A 13,914-nucleotide genomic window follows, 5' to 3' on the forward strand; every position below is an offset into this window, starting at 1 on the left:
TATGTGTATCTACGTATATATGTATGCATTATGTATGTATCTATGGACGGATGGATGGATGGATGGATGGATATACTACAAGATTCTTTTCGTTTCCTTCAATCAAATCAATTTCCAACCTTTTGGTCGCCCCGAGGTTATCGGAGAAGACACTTTCCCAAACTACCACGTAGTGGGACTGAACGTTGAACCGTGTGGCTGAGAAGCTAATGTCTTCCACAGAGACATATATACATGCACACACGCACATATGTATATATCCACACTCATATAAGATTGAATGTGTTACGTGCGTGCTGTTGTGCAAGCATATATATGTGTAGTTCACAGAGCTGGGCCACCAGTATATAAGGATCGATGTAATTCTTGTTCGTTTACCTAGGATTAAAATACAAATATTTATTTTAATTTTGAAGCACAGTGAAATACAGTATCTATGTGCACTTACGAACAAGAATAATGCAATTCTTTTAGAAATGATATCCAGATATAGCAAACACACTCGTTAGTATACTACAACTTCCATGAAGTATATCATTTCGATTATCATCTCTTTATCAGCTGGCATTCCATTGAGAGATATGTTTCAACTTGTGAGTAGTTCTCGTCTTTTGTCTCTTCTTTCCACTTATCCACAAAGGAATTGATATATTGATTTTTAACCACAGGTATTGTATCAAATAGAGTGACCTTCATTCCATTTTCCCAGATCATTTTAAAAAGCTTATTCTCAGTTTACAATCTCTGTTCTGCCCGACGCCAACTAGTGATTGTTATAAAATTAACTGCATTTCAGTCATTTGTGCCAGGTCTCGAGTATTCGGATACCTTATCCTCTCTTTAACATATCACAGAACTTTCTAAATCTTTCATACGCGCTACGTTTCAACCTATGAGTATATCATAAACTAAGGTTATTGACGAACTAAGATTTGTTTATACAAAGACTACACATAAAAAGTGATTCATTCGTGGGTTTCACTCTCTAAAACATGAGTTGATATCCGTTCAATACAGATTTTTTTCTAGTATATATGCAAAGCTGAATATTGCTTCTGTGTTATTCTGTTTCGCAGAAGATTTACTCGTATAACGATGTTTTGCTGAAATTTGAAATTTTGAACGTATAATCATTAAGTAACTAGTAAAACAAATGAACAAAATTAACGCAATTCCAGGGCCTATTTATATGCTGCAGAATTAGAAGGTGCAAAGAATAAGTAGGGAAATAATGCAAAGTGTCTCCTGCATTGAACGAACACCAATTATGTGGATGCTCATTTAGACCATATAGTGAACCAAAGCATGATCATGACATAGAATTATAGAAGAATGAACCAAAACGTATGAAGAAAGACTGGAAAATATAAACTTTTAACTAGTTTAATTTTTGAGAAAATCAATGGTGATATGCAGTGGAGACAGGCTGGTATTGTAGCAAGATCGGTAAAAAGTCCTGATACGATTCTGTCTTTCAGTTCTATCTGGCAAAGCATGATTTTACGAGTGCTTGACTACCTTGGATGACTGACACATACGGAAGCTTTGAGTGAATAAATACCATTAGGTGTGACCATGTAAAGGAATATCTATACTAAATATGCTTTTTGTATTACAGCAAACCTCCAAATAATAAGTAATAAATCGCTTTAATGGTAGTTAGTTTAAGAACACAACACATAAAAATTCAGCAAAATTTCAGGAATATATTACACGTAGTAATAACAATATTTTATATTGCAACACTGTCAGATGTGTGGTAATAATACATTTTTTATAACTTAAGACTGTCAGAGCAGTAGTAAGTTCCGTATTTCATATCCCATGACTGTGAGAAGATTAGTAACCAGACTAATTTATATTCTAACTGTCACATGTATGGTACTAACGATTTTATAACCTAAGACATTCAGATACGGAATGAGCACTCTGTTAACACTATACTGCCTCCAAAGGGAATAATATGCGCATATCATATATCTTATATATATATATATATATATATATATATATATATACACATACCCAAAATACTTTCCTGGAATATAAAATAAGTCTTCGTCCTGGGATTTATGATATACGCACACACACAAATAAGAACAAGTCATACCATTTATAGCCACACACAACCCATGTCATCAGAATATTGTCAACATTGCCGAAGCAAACCTACCAATTATTGCTCAAATTAATGAATTAAAAGATATAATCACAGATCGAGCTATGGTTCTTAGTAAAAGACTTGAAAATATTATTAAAAACTTGAAATATTATTAACAAAGGCAAAGTTTGACCTTAGCAGTAAAGACCAATCATTCACTGCATCTAAATGCAATGATAGTCGATGTGGTACATGCCAATTCTTACATACCGGCTAATATAAGAACACAAAAACCGGAAAAATATTCATAGCCGCAAATATGAACTGCAAAACCAGAAATGTAATTTACTGCTTCAAATTCCCGAATTGTGAAGAACTATATGCGCGTCAGACTGGAAATATAATATTAGAACGTTGACGTGTGCGCCGACAGCAAATTAGAGACCCAGATGTCCGTCAGATACCTTTGAGTATCCATCTAGCAACATGTTGGTGGAAAAGATATATATAATATTTCCATTACACAGACTACACAGTCCAAGTGAAATCGAGGAAAAATCAAACTTTACTAATAAATTCTAATCCAAGCTAAATAAACAGTAACAGAGGTGCTATTTATACTGCTACAACCATTACCACTACCAACAACAGCAATATTGAAGGTTCCCATGAAGACAATAGCAGGAAAATGCTAGCTACTCAAGAGAAAAGTAAGTAAAAATAATTTTATTTAGGATTTAAAGTTCTATTACCACATCTACTTCTAGCACCACCACCACCACCACAACGACAACAGTAATAAAAGGGGTGATAATGGTGATGATGATAATTGAAATGCAAAAATCCCTGAGAAATGTTAGTTACATTTTTTTAAATATAGCCAAATAATTACTGCTTTGGACAGAGTTAAAATACATGTCTCTTGACATGTTCAACAAACCGTGATACCTAAATCAAACACCAATCAACTTACGTAATTTAGTAAATGCACACACTAATTATTCAGAATACTGTTTACCAAACTTAACATTCTGGAGCCGATACAAATGTATTTAAAACACACGTTTGAAAATTCTAAAAACATAACTGTCAGCACTACTATATGAACCTGAAGATGCATGAAAGTCCTAGTTCAATCAGAATGTAAATTCAATATTCTATCGTTTCATTATATTATATTACCTTATATTATATTATTACAAGATTGTAAATAAAACGTGAAAATCAAAGTTGGAATTTCTTTGAGTAAGATATATATATATATATATATATATATATATATATATATATATATATATATATATATGAGTGTTATGAAAGGTAAATTTCCGAATTTGGTTGATAGGGATATACAACCCTAGCGGGTATCGTATTGGCTTTTACCGGTTAATAATGTTGGTTAACTTCAAAATACCTCAAAACCATTGTGAAACGCAGTCACCCAGAGATTTCTAGCCGAAATATCAATTCCTTTCGGCAAGTATCAAACTGTTAAAAACAACAAGAGACCTTAGTATTTGCATTCAGTCCAATCGATGTATGCATGAGCATGTGCATTTATAATAGTTAGAGATATGGCCGGTTTATGGCCATATCACTTTGAAAACACCGGTTCTCGTCCGATGATCCTCGTCCGATGATCCGAAGTTAAGCAACGTCGAGCCTGGTTAGTACTTATATGGGTGACCGCTTGGGAAACCTAGGTGCTGTAAACGTTAAAAAAAAGGTTAGAGAGAAACACACAGAGTACACAATTAACTTCACAGTAAATGCAAGCGGAGGCTTTCAAATATCCAAATGTTCCATAATGGAAAAATCAACAAGTACTCCATATGGTGTGAGATAAATATCATATATATATATATATATATATATATATATATATATATATATATATATATATATATATATATATATACATACACGCACACACACATACACACACACACACACATACACACAAACACACACACAAATATATACAACCAACACATGGGCTTTATGATATTGAAATTATGTCCGGATTTATCACGATGTTGATAATGTGGTTATGTATGTATGTAAGGTTATATATTTCTGTATTCGTTGGTTTAATCTAAAGCGCCAAAACATTCTTAAGAACATATAGAAGGAAAATATTATTATCATTTATTCCTTGAATCATAAACCAGCCGATGACAATTGAGCCTTTCATCCAATGGGAGATGATAAATTGTATACCAGTGAAATTTTTCTCGATGTAATTTCCTTTGCCCTTCACGTGGTATGTAGCTTTGTACCTACAGCTAGCATATTCACTTGCCTAGAAACATAGGAAAGCCGGAATAGTGAAATATATACAAGATACCTACATTATCTTATAGCTCCCGTAAGGTTGATAAGTAAATTTTGCTTCGGTTGAATTTCATTTGAAACTTAAAAACACGCTGCTAATTGATACAATTAGAATTCGTCCGATGTCAACCACACTCCAATGATTTTAATATAGTAAATCAGAAAATTGTAGGCCTAATCTTCTGATGTATATTTATGGATTAATACATTTTTCTCTTCGTTCATACTTATAAATACTACCTTTTTGAATTCTACGTGTATTAAACCTTATTTATATTCTGAAACTGTTCTACGTACGTCAAAACGAGTTGAATCAGGTACATCACAATTTCATGTATTTTTCTAAATTCCATACGAGTGGCTGTGTGGTAAGTAGCTTGCTGACCAACCACATGGTCCCGGGTTCAGTCCCACTGCGTGGCATCTTGGGCAAGTGTCTTCTACTATAGCTTCGGGCCGACCAATGCCTTGTGAGTGGATTTGGTGGACGGAAACTGAAAGAAGCCTCTCGTATATATGTATATATATATGTATGTGTGTATATGTTTGTTTGTCTGTGTTTGTCCCCCCAACATCGCTTGACAACCGATGCTGGTGTGTTTATGTCCTTGTAATTTAGCGGTTCGGCAAAAGAGACCGAAAGAATAAGTACTAGGCTTCCAAAGAATAAGTCCTGGGGTCGATTTGCTCGACTAAAGGCGGTGCTCCAGCATGGCCACAGTCAAAAGACTGAAACAAGTAAAAGAGTAAAAAAGTATATATATATATATATATATATTATCATTGTTATTACATTTCGTTTACATTAAGTTTCTAAACGTAAATATTCTTTTAGATCTCAAAATTACTTTCTATTTGGAATTCTATAGGCAAATATTTTAGAGAATTTCTTGCGTTTAAATTAACGATGCTCCACATTATTTATTCCCCTTCCTAATTGAATAAAGTGTTGGAATTTCAGCAGCAACAGCATGTGTCGTCGTATTCAGCATTATCGTGAGATATATCAAAGTATTGATCATTATCTTAGGTGCAGCTTGCATGTGGATTAAACGCCTACTATATTCTATTCAATCTTGAGGAATAGTGCGTAGTTTTTCAAAGAACCGGGACTAATGGATTAATTATTCTAATTAATTATCATCAAGTTCAACGACCTTTTCCTTATGAACAGTCGATATTAACATGAAACGGGTACAACGATCACAATATATATGCCAAAACACATAGAAGTATGAATCGGTGAGCGAAATGCAATGATGTAAATGTACACGTAAATGAGATCATTTCGAAACCCGCAACGATTTTGAAGGAAAAATTCAAAGGAGCTAATCGATACAAAATGAACTGAACATGAATGATTTACATTATGCTAATTGCAGTGTTTCGCAGTCCGATTTCAGATTAAACTAAATTTACATTTATCATTTGCTACTCTTTGGTTCATAAAAATCCATACATTTTATTGAGTGTTCCACTTCCATTTCAGAGAGTGATTCATAATTTTCAGATAAATTAGCTACTGATCCTTAGTCAGGACAGCTCACAAGAAGTATACCTATGACCAAAATCAGCCTAGCAATGAGTATCTTCTTTTGGGGGAGTCTCTATGTCTACACTATTTAATTTCACTTTCTTTTTTTACGCAATTAGTGTGTGAGTTCGGGAAAACGTTGTTTTACAGCATGCCTACATAGAGTTGCCAAGTTATGCAAAAAATTATAAATGTGGGACTTCAAACATGTTTAGTAAGGTTATAGCCGTTCTGATTGATTTCCAAACAAAATTCATATAATTTTCTTGACGTCTGTGATAATGCAATGCAAATTAGACTGAGTTATTTGATCACAAAAGACAAACGAAAGAAGAAAGCGATTAGTCCAAAACTATTCTATTTTGCTAATTAATTACATTATATTTAAACATGGTAAATAAATGTGGTATCTTTAACAACATACACTTCTTTGTGATACAAATTTACCTTCCTTATTTTCCTGGGTGAAATACATTTTTTTTTTTACATATTGGGCTGTATGAAGGCGGCGAAATGGCAGAGCTGTTAGCGATCCGGGTAAAATATTTAGAGGCATTTCGTCCGCCTTTGCGTCCTGAATTCAAATTCCACCGCGATCAACTACATCTTTCATCTCTTCGGGATGAATAGAGAAAGTACCACTCGAGTCCTGGGGTCGATGTATCCACTTAAGCCCACCGTAAAATTGCTGGCCTTGTGCCAAAGTTTGGAACTAATTTTGAACCGTATGCATTATTATCGAATTTATGCTGACGATTCAATAGATTCGTCGTTGTCAGATGTGTTATATTGTTTATCTTACATTTTACCAATCAGACAGAATAAAATATTGAGCCTTTTTGGCATATATAATGAGAGAACGTAGTTTCTTTTACTTGTAGCTTTCATTGACAGCAACGAGTATTCTGTCCTTATTCATTCTTTTTTGTGTTTAGTTAACTTCTTACGTTTACTTGTTGCCGAGGCTTATCATCTGCTTGTAAAAATTTTGAATTCGCTAATATAGCATACCAGTGAAATGTACTCTTTTATTCTTTTAGTTGTTTCAGTCATTTGACTGTGGCCATGCTGGAACACCGTCTTTAGTCGAGCAAATCGACTCCAGGACTTGTTCTTTGTGAGCTTAGTACTTATTCTATCGGTGTCTTATGCCGAACCGCTAAGTTACGGGGACGTAAACACACCAGCGTCGGTTGTTAAGCGATGTTGCGGGGACGAACACAGATACACAAACATACACACACACAGACATATATATATATATATATATATATATATATATATATATATATATATATATATATATATATATATATATATATATATATATATATATATATATATATATATATATATATATATATATATATATATATATATATATATATATATATATATATATATATATATATATATATATATATATATATACATATATGCGACAGGCATCTTTCTGTTTCCGTCTACCAAATCCACTCACAAGGCTTTGGTCAGTCCGGGGCTATAGTAGAAGACATTTTCCCAAGGTGCTACACAGTGGGACTGAACCCCGAACAACGTGGTTCGTCAGCAAGCTACTTACCACACAACCACTCCTGCCAAACAACCACTCCTGTATTTAACATTTAAACTATTATAGAGTAGGACTTGTTTTAATTATGTATTTAGGAGCATTTTGTAAATTCTCTCTTCAGGTCCCTTCTATCGATTATATCATTCGATCTCCACTCCTTTAGAATTTGAAAGAAAAATATATTACCCATCGAAGGTTGTGTCAGCCCACTATTCACCAAAATCTTATAAAAATTGGCAGATTTCTAAAGGGAGGAATTATTATTTCATAGCGTTAGTATATATATTTATTTATAAACAATAGAAAACACAACATGAATGCATATTTAACAGCTTTGTTCCAAGTAAATCGAAAACCTGAATCACAGAAATAAAATATCACGGAAGACGTTAGCAAGTAATTATCTTAGATATTGTTTTCCTATTTTCTGATATAGACAAAGATTATTGAGAGCTTTGATTCAAAGATATTCGTTCAGCCATTAAGAAATTCTCCATGGAAATGCGTGAAAAAGCTTTTAGCTTTTCTCGGATGAAAAGAATTCTTCAAAAGACTCCACATAATTAAATGGAGTAAGGTTTCTCGAATAGCATTCAACAAAACATTTAAAGAAATCTGAACATGGACCGGAAGAAGCACTTTTACGTTTTATGTGTTATTGTTCGCTGACTGGGTTTGCAACTTCTATCCATACAGAGTCATATCTTTATGTAATATTACTTCGGGAATGAAAACATCTCCCGTGAGATAATAGTAGTATCTTTTCATTGGGCATTCGAAAGCAGTGTAACTGAAGTGCAATGTATTCAACCAAAAATCGAAAATGTTGCGTAGAATTCCGAAGCCAAGTATCTTATGAGATAATAAATATTACTTATTTTGAATAAGAAATACTTTACCTATAGTATAATGAGAGGGCGAATTATTTTCCCTAAAATAAAAGGCGCAAAATGTGCTTCGTCAAATCTTCCAAAATTTTTTTTTTTTTTTCTGTTGATCAACGTCAGACCATAAATGTCTACTTTTTCAACAAAATACATTAAATTTTGACAGTTCTGAAACGTGCGATGTTATAGTTTCATATTCTAAATTAAGGCGTTTTGTGCAAAGTGTTTGTCGTGGATGTGTGATACATGCCAAAGGTAGGGCAGCGTCTATAACTTATACCGAATCAGCAAGACAGATGGAAGTTACAAGTCAAAATGTTGTAATATCTGTACTGAGAAACTGACAAACAACTAACTAGTACTAATATGAAACCAGATCAAATTGACCTATGTTTGAACGGTAGATTTGATAGATGAAGCCCATGAAGGGATGATGTCCGTCACAGAAATTTCCATTCAGCTTTTGTCCGCCAATTTCTTTCACAGGCCTTACTTCGCACAGTGTTTGTATTTAGGTCAAAATCTGAATTATGAAAGTACAAGTGGAATCTCATAATTATGAGATTTCTTCAGTTGGTAAAGAAAGTTCATTGCAGACAGTAATTAACGGAAATAAGAATCAGACATGTAAATGTAGCTAAGAATAATATTAGAGGAACAGAAGTGACATATGCTGTACTTAAGATGTTGCCATAAAATTTAAATGACATAAGTCAAGAGGAGCAGATCAAAAGAAGATGTCTTAACTCTTTGAATGTAATGAGAACTTTATCTTTAAAAGAAAACTAGTATTTTATTATTTTTGTGGACGCTAACATGCTAACATGCTGTTAGATAAGAAAAACTCATTTGTTATGAAGCTTCAGCTGATCATAAGAATGTTAACTCAATAAGAAACAATAACTGAATATTTGATTTAGAACTTTGGATAGATATAAGAATATTTTGCCTGTAAGTCTACAAAAGTGACCGGCTGATGAAATTGTCTGTACATATCAAAACAATTTAAGATGTGATGCTGATTCAGAGACAAGCTAAATGCATTGTATTTGCCAAAATTATGCACTATATAGATATATGTCTTGTAATTGAACGTTCCGTCTAGGGAATCGAGATGTTTGTCCTTTCATCTTCTTAATAAACATAACTGACCGTGATCTGTTTTCACAATAATTGATGCTGTGATCGACCTGTCATGTCTAAATGTATCAAAGCCAAAATCAGAGCTATCACAAAATTATTCAATAGTTGAGTAAGCTCTTTATTATTTACTTGTGAATTTTGTTAAGTCGTAATGGATTCATTTGATATAGTGTTTGACTGTAATTGCATAATTGACTTTTATTTATATCATGTGATCACTGTGTAGCATTTTATTTCAGAACATGAACCGATGATGTTGCTTCTCATAGGCACGCACACTGCGAGAAATAGCAGTCAAATTTGACACAAATTATCTTAATGTCGTAAATACGGGGTACATATATTAAATAACGGAGTGCAACAAACGCCAAAACAGAGGATTTAGACTCTTATGGGATTATCTGTCATTATTTCTTTGTAGACATACTAAATCAAAGAGTAGATCATATAAAATAATTCCATCTGTTTTATTATTATTATTATTATTATTATTATTATTATTATTATTATTATTATTATTATTATTATTATTATTATTATTATTATTATTATTATTTTTAAGACAGTAGATTTTCAATACAGAAATTGTCAGTAAGAAGGATTAAGAAAAACTAAAACTGAAAAATAGTCTGGTACTTGTACTTATATTGGTGAAAATGTTCGCAGTCAAGTTTCCGAATATTTATTCCTCTACAAAATATATGTAGACACTGCCTAACATGCTCTAGTTCGGGAATTGCTGAGATAAACTTAGTTGCATCATGAGATGTTTCAGACCAAGTGAATACTATCTCTGTAACTTAACTCTCCCCCTTGCATTTTTTCTCTTTTTCTTTCTCTCTCTTATTCTCTGTATATTATAATGCATGTATATATATATAGAGAGAGAAAGGGAGACAGAGAGAGAGAGAGAAAGAGAGAGAGAAAGAGAGAGAGACGCACATAAGACAGACACACACAGACACACACACACACATATATATATATATATGTGTGTGTGTGTGTCTGTGTGTGTGTGTGTGTGGATGTATATTTGGGTATGCGTGCGTGTGTATGTGAATGTGTGTGTGTGTGTGTGTGTGTGTGTGTGTGTTTATGAACGGCAATAAGAACGTACACAATACTTGTAACATGTTTCACAAATTCAGTCTAGATATTGCTAACCAGAGTGTCCTAATACTAATCTACCATTCAATTTCTTCACAAAATACCTTTGAATATGGTAGTAAAGAGAAACTCCGAACAACAGCCTAACAAATCTTCATACATTAAAAAGCAATCACATGCACAGACATATCTCTATAATATAGGAGAAAACAAAAGTATACAGCAATAAGAATAGTCGTGTGATATGATATTGCCCCATTCCGACTCTCCCTCCTCTCTCTCTCTCGTTCGCTTTTTCTCTCTTCCACAATCATTATTTATCCTTCTGCTAAATACTGTTTGATCAGCCGCATTATTTCATAGCTATGTTAGTCCAGCCTTAAGTGTTGTGTATCTCTACCACTGTTTAGACATGATCGGGTATTGTACACCCATATATTCAATGGGAATCTAGTTATAGGAATCCCTCGTATTTTGTGTGTGTGTGTGTGTGTGTGTGTGTGTGTGTCTGTCTCTGTGTGTGTGTGTGTGTGTGTGTGTGTGTGTGTGTGTGTGTGTGTGAGTGTGTTTGCGCGTGCTTGTGTATGTGCATATTCAACTTCGCTACTATTTGTAACAAGCTTCGTCACCTTAGAAAAGCTCAGTGTTTGGAATTGTACTCTTATGTGCATGCATAATGTATTTGAAGCAACATTATACTCATTATTTTTTTATGGTCGCTGGAGGTAATTTGAGGATGATATTTCTGGCTATATCTAGCAGGCAAAATAAGCGATCGCATATAGTGGTCTATTGCTGCTGTTTACTGTCTTAATACTTAATAGTCAGTCAGTTTTAACAAATGTGCACGAATGTAACAATTATTGAGTAAATTAACAAGCAATCTTTTTTGTCCGAAATAAACCGGAGTCATTAAGGTGATATTGATCTCATGAGGAATAGCTTCGTGTGGCTAAACGAGGCGATTAATATCCTGCTGTTCGTAACAGCTTCAAACATAGAGAAGTAAGCTTCTTTTTATTGAAAAACTATTTAAGAGGAAACAGCCACCTCCTACATCCGCCAAATGACATTTTCAAAATAATTGTCTTGTTATTTATCATTCATCAAAAATTTCTCAAACACTCTTCAATTTACAATCTTTGAAACTGTGTATGTATGTATATATGGATATCTGTCTTTTTGTCTGTGTCTCTGTACGTATGTATGTAGTTGTTCAGTTTTATTTCAAGATTTCTTGTTAACAGTGAAAGAGCCGGTTTCTAACCTAGATCCAAGTCTCCTTCATTGGAGATAAGCTGATGAGGATAGGGAAGCTAATGAAGTAACAAGCACAAGTCCCTCTGTGCCTGTGGTCCTACAAAAGAACGGAGACCTCACCCCATTGGACAATCAGAGGCATGCAAGTGCTACCACCAGAAAAGGAAGGAAAGAACACGAACACAAACATAAACAATGAAGGGGAGAAAAGGAAAAAAGAAAAAAAAATGAAATTACTAAAACGGAAACCCCAAACCACCAGACAAAAAACTGAAAACTCAAATATGGAGGTGCTAATGGAATCCGAAACCCTAGAGAAGTAATTTGGAGTGAAGTCAAGGACATGCAAATTTTACCTGCGAGGCAAAAGTTGCTATGGAGAAGACGGTGCAAACTGCCGGTTTGTTCACTCGAGATCCCACCAAAACAACAGGGACCTTAAGGAGAAATACTTCTCTGAGGAAAGGCACCAATCGCCTCCAAAGAAAAATATGCAAATGCAATGTGTTCTTCAGATGTTATGCGCAAGGTAGCAGCTGAGCAAGAGCCTTTTTGTGCAAACAAGGAACCTTGCTCACCACTGCACAATACTACCACAATCAACAGACACGGTATGGCCTCCCATAACGCCTGCACAGTCGTCGCGCCAATATTCTTACTAAATAATGGGGGCCTGTTGCCTCAGAACAACAAAAGCAAAGTTCTTTTTCTGAGATGCAATCAAGCCCTATGCATAGTACTCGTGGGGAATAATCTGAGCTCTGATATAGAGGATGCAGAAGTACACGTACCAAAATATAGCATACTATGAACAGACAGAAGGTAAATGAACCATTGTGGAGTTGCTGTATACATCCGTGAAAACCTCACATGCCAGGTCTTACTGTCATACTCAAATTCAGTATCGGACACTCTAATTGTATACGTAAGACAACACAATATAGTCATTTGCAACACATATCGTCCACCGAATACGCTAATCCAAATAGGCAAGTTTGAAGATTGCCTCAAGAATTACAAAAAACCTCATGAAATGGAACATCGTGTGAGCGTATTACTCATGAGTGATATCAACTTCCTGAATATCAAATGGCCGGAAGGCCTCATGCTCTCACAAATGACCCATTGCAAACAATCACAGGTGGAGTGCATGCTCAACCTTACCAATGCCCCATTCATGGAGCAAGTTGTACTCAGACAACATAGGGCGAATAGCAAATTGACTCTTTGCTACACAAATAATAAGGACAACGTTCATGATGTGAAAGCGACGCCGACTTTAGTTTCGGATCACAATATAATAAGGCTATCATGTATGGACCAAACGTCGCTAGAGACATACAGTCTAAAGGAAGCACCCAAAATCTCTCCAATCTGAACTTCCACAAAGCAGACTAGAAATCGATCGAAAATGCGATAGTCAAACAGGACTGACCGAAATATCTCTCCACACCAGACATTGGCATGAAGCTAGAATATTTCATGCCTGTTACGTAAATAATGTGCTGGAAATATGTCCCAGAGCACAAGGCCAACACACACACACACACATATATATATATATATATATATATATGAAGGTGGACGCGTGGGGAAATATCTTTGGTCAAGTGGGAGAAAGGAAAATATATATATATATATATATATATATATATATATATATATATATATATATATATATATATATATGTTAAGAAATTAAGAAGGAGAAGTGAATATTTGTTGCGGCAACTATTTTTTTTTTTAGTAGAGGAATGTATATAGTGTGTAGTCAGCGTGTTTACAATATGAAATTGTGGAGGTGTATTTTGGCATATCAACTTCTATGTTTGTGGAGCAGAGGGTAGAAGGGTTGGCAGCAGTTGAAATAAAAAGGAAGAACAATTTTTTAATCGTAAAGGAAAAATACGGAGAGAAGTGTCCAATTGACAATCGAGGAATTAAAAGGGAGATATATTGTTGGTTTGAAATATAT

At 34.3% G+C, this 13,914-nt stretch overlaps 1 pseudogene; it reads left to right on the forward strand.

The window, feature by feature from the left end:
* Nucleotides 1–3,682: 3,682 nt before the first annotated feature.
* On the forward strand, nucleotides 3,683–3,816 carry LOC128247204 (5S ribosomal RNA; annotated as a pseudogene).
* Nucleotides 3,817–13,914: the final 10,098 nt, after the last annotated feature.

This window comes from Octopus bimaculoides, chromosome 2 (genome assembly GCF_046866305.1).
Source record: "Octopus bimaculoides isolate indiv1 chromosome 2, ASM4686630v1, whole genome shotgun sequence".
NCBI classification, from domain to species: Eukaryota; Metazoa; Mollusca; class Cephalopoda; order Octopoda; family Octopodidae; genus Octopus; species Octopus bimaculoides.